The 10,288-nt window shown below is 34.8% G+C and overlaps 1 long non-coding RNA gene across 1 annotated transcript; it reads right to left on the bottom strand.

The window, feature by feature from the left end:
- Positions 1 to 3,835: 3,835 nt before the first annotated feature.
- LOC116421325 lies at positions 3,836 to 10,051 on the bottom strand. The gene is made up of 4 exons (XR_004231649.1): positions 9,984 to 10,051; positions 8,194 to 8,315; positions 4,488 to 4,548; positions 3,836 to 3,877 (listed from the first exon to the last, which is right to left on the bottom strand). It is a non-coding gene; the product is annotated as an uncharacterized LOC116421325 (long non-coding RNA).
- Between the last annotated feature and the right edge of the window lie 237 nt (positions 10,052 to 10,288).

Here is a 10,288-nt window from a genome sequence, read left to right on the forward strand (position 1 = left end):
TTTTAGATTATATATTTAGGATTATCGTTTCAGTGTTAACCAATGCTTGGGAAAGTAGCTAAAAAGAATAGCAGTGTCAAAGAAACTCAGCTTATTACAATATTAATATCCTTCTATCCCCATTGGCAACTTATTTAACCTATCTGAGCCTCATTTTAATTATCCATAAAATGGGGTCAATAGAACCAGACCTGCTCATCTCATAGGGTTTGGCAAAAGAATAAATGGGATGATATAAAAGTATATTACAAACTATAAAATGCTAGACAAATAGAAGATATACCTACTTACCCATCTATTTACATAAAAATTATTTTTCTCATAGATTTGGATACCTAAGAGTCTATCTACTGCAGATGTAGTCAGATACTTATGGATGTTATATGACTATAGTTCCAGAGGTAGAAGGGAGACCATCTTACTTGGAGATTGTCTAATCTAGTACCATTATTTTACATATGGGGAAACTAAGGAACAGATAAATTACTCAAGATAACACAAAAAAGAAGAGTCAGATCCAGTTGATATTTGAATCCAAATTACTAAATTCAGTACTCTTTTTACTATACTACATTTAGCCTGGCATTCTGGCTAGGAAGAAATGTCCAGAAGGAGTATGCAATCAGGATAGTGAATGTCAATGTAGGGATGGTAGGCAGAATAGAATTCCTAAGGGCTAGTAATTATTAAAAACTGTTTGCCGGATTACGGAGTATTATAAGAGTGCAATCTAGAGGTAAATATTCAGAGGCTTCATCATATATCCCTATAAGTCTTCTCTTTGTATATGTTCCAGCCACTGTCTAGAAGCCTTACTCGAAATCTCTTCCAGAGTCCCTGAGGCTGAAAGGACTGCCCTCCTCCCCACTATCCCCTAGGATGAGAGTCATATGAATTGAAAGCACTTCTTTAAATCCAAAAGGCTTCATATATATAGCATTGCCCATAAGCACAAACCACCTCCCTCCTTACTGCCACTTCTGATATATTCACAAATCACATGACTGGAAGAAAGGTTTAAGGCAGGAAAACTATCCCCGCTGTGTTTTTTTTTTTATTTTACAAATATGTAAAACAAGAAGGCCATTTCATTGCTAACTGTAACATTTTAACAAGTACAAGGTCAGCTCAAAAAAAAAGGACAAGCAGCTTGTAAGTGAAAATTGTACTGATGAACCTCAACGTCAGAAAGAGGTCAACAATGAAGTGAATTCAGAGGAATATAGCAAATAGGATCTGAGAGCCGAGGGACTGAGCTATGGGGCAAAAATGAAAACCCATGGACAACGAAGTGAGGCTTATAATAATCAGCTAAAGTATCTGAGGAGCGGATGAGGGAGATGAGGCAGACCCAGCGAGACCTAAATAGAAATAGCAGGATTACGATGTTCAAAGGGGAAAAGAAAGGCGAAACATTCCAAGATATTTCCCTGCAATCCTCTAAAACTGCAGAATGGCCTCCCAAAGGAAAAGAAGGAACCTCAGGGACTTGAAATCTTTTAAAGTCAAATCTGACAAAGCCCCAACAAAAATGCTTCCAGGGCACAAATAGGAGGAAGGTCTGGACTGCATTGTAATAAAATCGTCCCTATCCCTAATTCCTGTGATCTTGAAAAGATGAAAGCAAAAGTATATTTTGTGGGTGGCAAAGGTGCCTGTATATTGAGGGTGAGGAGGGGAGAACCACCATTGTTTTTAGAACAGATCTTCTTTCTCTGACCCAGCTGAAATCAAGGAGAAACAGCCGTGGTTTCTGGGCTTGGGAAAGCAGCTAAAAGGAAAATATCATCTATTGGCAAGGATTTTATGCTACTAAAAACATCCTCAGCCCACTGAAGAGACACAACTCTGACCAGCTAAAGGTCATGGACCAGCTAAAACATGAAAGGTTTTATCAGCATTCCAAGAGATTTAACATCCAGTCTGTAACTAAAGGAGTCCTTTAGAAAATAGAAATGTTAGTTTTAATAACTTTGCATGTGTTTTTATTTCATTCCTTTTATTTGCTGCTCTCAGGGAAGTCCTGGAATGAATAGACTTCCTTGCAAAGAGAGTCCAAGATCTCCCCCTCCCCTTACTCTCTTCCGTATGTGAAATGGAGTCAGCACACAGGCAAGACTCCATTTTTTGCCATGTTTAGGTGTAAATAACACTTGATGTGTATGAAGCTCCCCCTTCCACATTCATTACTGTCAGGGATTTGAAAAGAAAAAAGCAGAGGTCATTTATTAGAGGTTATTTTTCATGCAAAACACCCTGTGGTAGCTGTCATTCAAAATGACTTAGTCTACGCCCTCAGTCATCTATTAACAGGGCTTCAGGTCATAACCTTTTGTGGCATTTGGAATTCCAGAACCTCTGATTAGTGCAATATTTACATATCCTTCAGTAAAAATGTTCCTCCATAGAAATGCATGAAGTGTTGTAAATTTGTTTGGCCTTTTGTCTGGAATACATATGAACTCTGAATTCAAAGCAGGGTGCATTAAGTCATATTTGTTTATCATGTTATAGCTTTTCTATTAATGTGGCACCAGTTAACCTATTTAAGATGGACTGCCCCCTCAAAACTGACTAATAATTACAGCCCAAATGGAGGGATGTTTTTTCAATACAACTCATGGATCAACTATCTTTGTTCCTGTGCTCCTTTTTCTGTTTCTCTATCAGAGAAGTATCCCTGTCGATATCAGCTTTGATTTAGTGACTTCAGCAGAATTTCAAATGGTAAAAATTTACAGGAAGTTGTAGGAACATCATTAAATTATAGCCTCATCATATTACAGAAAGGTAGCCCCAATCATGTACACTGTGATCTCCAATAAGATGGGAATATCATTCCTTTGCATCATAATTAATGCATGTTATTCTCTTTTTGATTTGGAAATTAAACAAAATCTTTATAGCTCCCCTTGTTGAGACTGCTGCCACTGGGTTGTCTTCACCTGCCTGGTGGCTGATTTATTCCTTTGCTAGATCTTAGAGGTAGGTTGACCTCAATATTGACATAACTCTACCCAAAGGATCAAGCAATTCATTGTTTCTTTTTTTAGTGAGCCCAAGCATTGAAGTTTAAAACCAGAAAAAGAGTCCCTGAAGATACAGAAGAAATTACACAGAACACAGGCAGCTGGTTTCATACTGGAATTCTTTCCCTTCTAAAACTGAAGAACACACTGTACTTTTTCAGGAATGGAGCTCACAAACATCCCTTAAATCTCATGCTTTGGCCACATTGTGGTTTTTGAAAAGACAGGCATGTTATTGTTATCTCCTAAAACCTCCTGGGAGGTTGCACTCAGAGATGCTTCAAACAGCAGTTCACTTATACAAAGAATTTCAGAGGGTTACATTGCTCTCCAGTGTAACAGATCCCACCTGAAAAACGAAGAGAACCCTTTAAAGAAAGTGCAATTGAGGACTGAAACACTGATCCAAGTGGGCAAGTCACTTTGAGGCTGAGAATGAACGCCCCTGTTGATATTAATCGTTTCATTTCAATTCTGCTCTGTTTCACTTACTGTGGATACAATCTGGACCTTAAGTATTTCTGTATGAATATGAATACTACTTAACAGTGACTCACAGGTGTGTTCTAGGGGCTTGTCCATGTGTGTCTGCATATGGGTATGTTTGCATGCTCTCCATGCACAAAGGAAATATTCCTGACCAATGCTTAGAACATCAGCAAAACATTCGTTGTTTGTTTGTTTAATTTTTTTCCAAATGAGAGTAATGTATTCCTTACTCTTGTGACCAATGGGCAGCTAGGTAGGACAATAGATAGAGTACTAGAGATCAGAGAGAGGAGTTCAAATACTGACTCTGGATACTTACCAGATATGTAATTATAACCTCTTTGCCTCAGTTTCCTGACCTGTAAAATGGAACAATATAAGAATTAAATAGATGTTATGAACAAAACATTTATGAATAAATGCTTATTTACCATCCCTCAACCCATTCCAATAACATTCATTTTGGGAATAGCTATAAAAACAGGTTTTTCACAAAAAAATAAAAGAGAGCTGAATTTAAAATTTGCAAGCTCTTGTTTTCTTCTAGTAGTGTTTTTCATGTTTTCTCCCAAACATACTAAGATATTCTAATGCTCTTGCACTTGTTCCCTTCCTTTCCAAATGAGACATAATTAATGAAAAGCATGACCTATAAAGCAGTATATATACCATCATCCACAATAATAAATATTTATTGTGTATATGCTATGCTATTGTATATGCGCTGTATATTAACAATTTGATTAAGCACTCACTACATGCTAAATATAATATTTATTAAGCAGTTAATACATGCAAAGGGTTGTCTCAATAGTTTATACTCTAGTTGGAAGGAAACATCATATATACTCAACGATGTATAAGTTCGGGATTCTATATGAAAAAATATAAAGATATAGCAAATGTAATAACCATGAACCCTGACTAAAAGAAATTTGCCATAGAAAACACATAATTGTGACTTTTTACCTTCTGTGAATACATACACATTCCTGGTTCTCTTATTAGGGATCTTCAAACATTCTGCTTTCTTAAAAAAAAAAAAAAAAAAACTTCTCTTGGTTGTTCTCTGACAATCAATTCTTCTTTTAAGGTGCCCATTAATAAAACTATCAAATTTATCAAAATTTGATATAAACTTAATCAAAATTATCAAATTTAAGCTTTACTGATCTAAAGCTACAGTAAAACTTTTGTTGCACAGTATTTATAATTGGTTTGCTCCTCTTTGGGGGAGACTTAATTCCCTATTTTTGAAGGATTTTCCTTTAAGGAAAAGGTGTTATAAGTGTAGCCACCAAGTGGTGCTAGCTGACAAGGTTGAGAGGTTTAGGTGAGGAAGTATTAGAATTTTGTTTTGTCTTGTTTTTGCTCTAGAGTACAACCACTTTCCACCCCAATCCCCCCACAACACTTTATTCCGCTCACCAGGAGGCATGCCATTCTTTGATCTCCACGTTTATTCTGCCTCACTCCAAAGGTCAGAATATTCACTAAAATGCCTGCTGTTCTAAGGCACCTGAATCTTGTCTACTCGTGACTCCATAGCCTGGGATAACAAAGACTGAGACATTGCTTTATCTATTATTTCTGCTATTTCGAAGCTTATAATTAATAAAATCAAAACCATAATATTTTTCTTTTCACCTCATCTTGATTGGTACGGCATGGTACCTCAAAGAGAAAAGAATGGATTTTCTTTTCTGACAACTCTAACAGTCAGAAAAATTTCAAGCTCAATTTCTTTATTACAAATTTTTCAGAGGCTTCCTCCATTGCACTTCCCACAGTAGACTATTAATATACAGGCATACATCACAGGGAAGTTATGGTCTCATAGTTTATATTAAACAAATCAGGAATTAGAAAAAACTTAAAGAAATGAAGAAACTTTATAGAAAATGTCCACTAGCTGTAGGAAGAGAAGAAAAGAAAAAAGTTAAAATTTCACTACTCTCTTAATCATTTCAGAGAGTCAACTAACAGCTTTCAATCAATCCCATTAGAATTTTTTTTCTAAAGGGCTATAAAGCCAAATTTACACACACAATTTCTCTCTCTCTCTCTCTCTCTCTCTCTCTCTCTCTCTCTCTCTCTCTCTCTCTCACCATCCTTCCCTGCCTCACACCTCCATGAACAAACTTCCTTGAGGATCTCAAGCCCAATTCAGGGAGAAAACTCTGTCTTGGACTACAATCCTCATTATTCAAACAATTAGATTTCAGACCCTGTAGGAAAAGATTCTAAACCTGCAGTTAGATTTCTGTTCCTTCAAGGAAGATCTGAATACCCAGTAACATAACAATGAGAATCAAATTTAATTATATATGCTTACAACATTTCAACTATATTCACATTTCCCTGCAAAGAGATATCAAATAAGAAGAAGGAAAGAAGAGGAAGAGGAGAAGAGAAAGAGGAGGAGGAGGAAGAGAAGGAGGAGAAGGAAGAAAAGGAGGAGGAGGAGGAGGAGGAGGAGGGAGGAGGAGGAGGAGGAGGAGGAGGAGGAGGAGGAGGAGGAAGAGGAGGAAGAGGAGAAAATGATGATGATGACGATGATAATGATGATGGTGGTGGTGCTGGTAATGGTGATTTGTTTCCTTTGAAGGCAAAAGACAATAGGTGGACTTCAGGAGTGCTCCCTTGATATTCATATGTCAGCAGAAAAGCAAGAAGGCTTTCAGCACTATAGGTGGTGCCCTTTTAGTGTATTTATGGGAGGACAGTAGGCTGAATGGATGATATGCCTCTTTGAGGAGAAATCCAGACTGATGAGATCACAGATTCATTTTAATATATGAGTATTTGAAACACACTTAAAGTATGCCTCTTGATTTCTCCCCAACTTTTTCAATTGAACTTCCTTCATAAAGTCCAAGTTACCAGAAATAATTATATATCAAGCATATATATACACATATATATGCTTGATATATGATTATGTCTGTGTATATATATATATATATATATATATATATATATATATATATAAATTTTCCTCGATTAAAACTCACATTTTTCACTCTTTAATCTCTGCTATAAAAAAACTGCAAAGGCACACTATCTTACCCTGTTTAGGTTCAATTGTAATTAACATGATTCAGAATTATCTGATTGTTCTAGAAATCTATAAAATTAAATTGTAGTTCAGTCTTTAAAAATACAACTGGTATCATCTTTGCATTTAACTGCCTTTAGTTTTACATGTGCTCAGAGGTGTGTGTGTGTGTGTGTGTGTGTGTGTGTGTGTGTAACCTTTGAAGTGAACCAATCCTCATGTTACAGATGAAGACTAGAAAATCAGAGAGGTATGTGTGTGTGTGTGTATGTGTGTATATATACATATGTGTGTATGTGTGTCTTTTTTCTCTTCCAATTCAAAATAAGTATGTACATATATGTGTATGTGTGCGTGTATATCTCCAATACAAATAGTTAAAGAAACCGTTCTGGTCAAAATAGTAAAGATATATATGCAGTTGTGTTGTTGATCTTCAATTAACCCTGAATAGTTTTATTTGTATTTGTAGTTTGTTCCTTGCAAATGATTGAACTTTTTCAATCAGGACTTTGGGTTACAGCATGATTGAAGCTAGAAGAAGTAGAGGTTTGAAAATTGTTCTTTCCTTGAACTCTGGGAGATGACTAAAAACCATTACATTGAATTCCCAATCCCTATATTTATGCCCACCTGCATTTTTGATTTCCTTCACAAGCTAATTGTACAATATTTCAGAGTCTGATTCTTTTTATACAGCAAAATAATGTTTTGGTCATGTATACTTATTATGTATCTAATTTATATTTTAATGTATTTAACATCTACTGGTCATCCTGCCATCTAGGGGAAGGGGTGGGGGGTAAGAGGTGAAAAATTGGAACAAGAGGTTTGGCAATTCTTAACGCTGTAAAGTTACCCTTGCATATAACCTGTAAATAAAAGGCTATTAAAAAAAAAAGAAAGAAAGAAAGAAAATTGTTCTTTCCTTTCCTCCTACCAGAGTTTGCTACTTGAGACTCAATAATCAGGAATGCCTTCCCCCGCCCCACTTTAAATCAAAACACTTTCTGAATTATCCTCTTTTTGCTCTCCTAAACAAAAACAAAAACATAATCCAGGAGAAAACATGAATAGAACACTAAAAAACCAAGTTTATGCAACACTTGAAGAAACTAAGGCAGATTTTGACTTCATTCTCAGAATCATATAAAGGAAAGAGTCCTAGATTTGACAACTACATGGATATAGAATTGGAAGGAGCCTCTAAACTGATCCAGTTCTCATTTTATAGTTGATAAAGAGGCCCAAAGAGGTAGCAACATATTCAAGGTCATATTGATAATAAATGACAGGGATAAGATTCCAACCTTAGTCTTCAGCTCTTTCTCTTTACTTTGCCTCTCAAATGCAAGTACCTTTTCACTCTGTACTGACTTAGATTTTAATTGAGAGAACTATGACAGAGTGCTAATTGCTATACCATCACTTCTCAGGTCTTAAATGCCTCCTCAAATCAGGAAAGGCTTTGTTTCAAGTTTGGATTCTGATAAACTATATAAAACTAAACATTTTCAGTCTAAATTTCCTAATTTTAAAAATAAGGATAATATTTGTACTACCTACATCACAAGGATCTTATAAAGGAAATTAGTGCTTAAAATGAGATATTATTACCTGAGTTTAAAGAATTCAAAGGTCTCGGGCCAAGCCTATGAATACCCAAATCTTTCTTATAGCAGAGTTGTCATACATGCACTCTATACAGGCCAGCTCTGATCCACAATACTCTTGAGTGCCTTCCAAACCAAAATAAAATGTGATTAGGAAATATTTGACAAAAAAGAGAAATATAATAAAACATAGAAAATAATACATTTTAAAAACTGTCAATATACAGTCCATGGTGACCATACTTCTATTTGAATTTCGATACCACTATCTTATTTCATCACCATCAAGCTTTTCTTCTACCTCTGCTTGAACATTTCTAGAGTTCAGAGACTCTTAAGGCAGATTATATTTTTTTGGAACTCTAAAAATTCTGAGCAAATTTTCTGAGTATGATTTCATTATTTGGTCTGAGATATTGTCAGATAAATTAATTATCTATAAATACATATATACATAAATATTTAATAAAAGATACATACACATGTGTATTGTAAACTTGTTTGTACATAGTTACTTGCATGTTGTCTCCCCAATTAGATTGTGAGTTCTTTGAAGTCAGGGATTGTCTTACACTTTTTTCTGTATTCCCAGTATTTAGCACAGTTTTTGATACATAGCAGGAACTTAATAAATGCTTATTAACTGAAAAATATAAATTAATAATTTTATAATACCCTACAAATAAAATTAACAAACTTTGATGCTTAGCAACTTCAAAGCTAGTGGTAGATTTCAAGGATATTCATATGTATATGTATGTATAGATAGATATACATGTGTGTATGTGTATGTATAATATATATCATTCCATAGCTTTAAAAAACTAGTTTAAATAAAGCTTGAAAAATGAGATTCTATTTTAATTGTTTAGTAAGTGATTCTAAACACATTTAAGGATATAAATGAAGACAACTAATAGGAAAAACTGGAAAAAATCTGAAAAGATTAATATAACACAGTTTTTTTCACAAGCAATGACATAGATTTTCCACATTTGAATTCTAACATCTCAGTTTTAGATTTACTTATAGAAAAGGTACCCCCCCAAAAAAAATTACCTGAAGTATCTAGAGAAGATCTTTGCTTGCAGTCTTACAAGCATGAGGCATTAAAGGATATATTCACAAGGTATGTGAAAGAGGGGAAAAATAACAAAGTTGTATATCCTGTAGAGACCTCATTAACTTGCTATGTCTATGAAGGAAATCCACCATAATCCAAGAGTGAATAGAGCTCCAGGGTTCGAGTAGGAAAGATTCATCTTCTTGAGTTTAAATCTGGCCTCACATATGTATTAGCTAGGGAAATCACTTAAGCCTATTTGCCTCAGTGTCCTCATCTATAAAATGAGCTGGAAAAGGAAATGGCAAACCTCTCCAAGAAAACCTCAAAAAGTGTCACAGAGTCAGATGTGACTGAAAACAACCAAAGAATAACAAAGTTAAGTGTAGTTTAAAGTATGTATACACACATATACATATAGCATTTATACATAAATGGTTCATATACAATAAGAGATAAATAGTACAAGCATTCATTCCACAGGTCACCAATATGTTAGATACATGTTCTAAGATAAATTTATGGGAAGACACAAAAAAAAAAGTCACATAAATAAGTAGTCATGGATAAAATGTAATTTTCACTGATTAGTTCTCTGAACAGGGGGAAAGGACATGATCTCCATAATCACTATCCAAGAATAGGACTCTGCACATTCTTTGTCCCATTTCCCACCAGCTACACTGCTTTTGAACTTCCCCATCTTATAACATTTTCCTCTCACTCCCTACCTTTTTCAGCTTCCCTGTGTATGTTTTCTTCCTTCAGCAGATCTTAAGCTTCTTGAGTTCAGAAATTATCTCTCTTTAAAAAAAAATAAAGTGTATTTGTTAAAAAAAATAAAGTGTATTTGTATCCCCAACACTTAGCAAATTTGCCTAGCACAAAGTAGATGCTTGATGAATGTTTATTGACTGATTGATTATTACTGTGGTTAACCTTATTGAACTTTTAATTTGATAAAGCAAAAAAGAATAATACCATCTGGAATGATAGAAGTAATACTTAACGAAATAAAATTCACTGAATCAAATAA

This window comes from Sarcophilus harrisii, chromosome 1 (assembly GCF_902635505.1).
Source record: "Sarcophilus harrisii chromosome 1, mSarHar1.11, whole genome shotgun sequence".
Taxonomy (NCBI): domain Eukaryota; kingdom Metazoa; phylum Chordata; class Mammalia; order Dasyuromorphia; family Dasyuridae; genus Sarcophilus; species Sarcophilus harrisii.